Raw genomic sequence first — 778 nt, 5'->3', positions numbered from 1 at the left:
ACACTGCTTGGTGTTGTAACAAGACCTCCACATTAAGTTGGATATACACACACATATATATATATATATATATATGTGTGTGTGTGTGTATCATTTGTTTTTTGGGAAAAACATTAATATTTAAGAAGCCATTCACCAAGAACTTTAGTAAAATATTTCATTATAAATAAATTTATATAAGCATTTTTTTTTTTTTACTGATGTGAAACACAAAGAATTGGTTTTGTGACTTTGGTATAGAATGATCTGAAGAAACGAAAGCTGGTTGTCGAACCTGTGGAATTTTTCAGCACTCTGAAGTTGATTGGCAAATGGAATTTTAGAAATATACTGAAAGGTTACCTGTATAATTTAACCAGGGTTGGCGATTTCATGTAGGACAAACCAACAATGAAACACCTTAGTGGTTGCATGACCTGCTAGTAAAAAACAGCCAAATTGCTATCAAATAACACTATATCATCATTAAAAAAAAGAGGAGGCGATACAATTTGGATAATAGTTTTGGAAGAATGTATTTCTTTACTCTCTTACTTGCTTTAGTCACTTGACTGTGGCCATGCTGGGGCAACACCCTGAAAAGTTTTGATCTATTATATCAAATCCAGTACTTAATTGGTACTTGCTGTGGCAGTCTCTGTTTGTTGCACTGCTGTGTTATTAGATGTAAACACAATGTTGTTTTTTTTTTTTTTTCTTGAAGCAGTATTCATTGCAAACACATGCACTCACACAAAGCTATAAATGTTATATATATATATATATATATATATATATA

The sequence above is a fragment of the Octopus bimaculoides genome, chromosome 30 (assembly GCF_001194135.2).
Source record: "Octopus bimaculoides isolate UCB-OBI-ISO-001 chromosome 30, ASM119413v2, whole genome shotgun sequence".
Classification (NCBI taxonomy): Eukaryota; Metazoa; Mollusca; class Cephalopoda; order Octopoda; family Octopodidae; genus Octopus; species Octopus bimaculoides.
The sequence above is the reverse complement of the archived record's forward strand: the minus strand, read 5'-3'. Positions refer to the sequence as shown.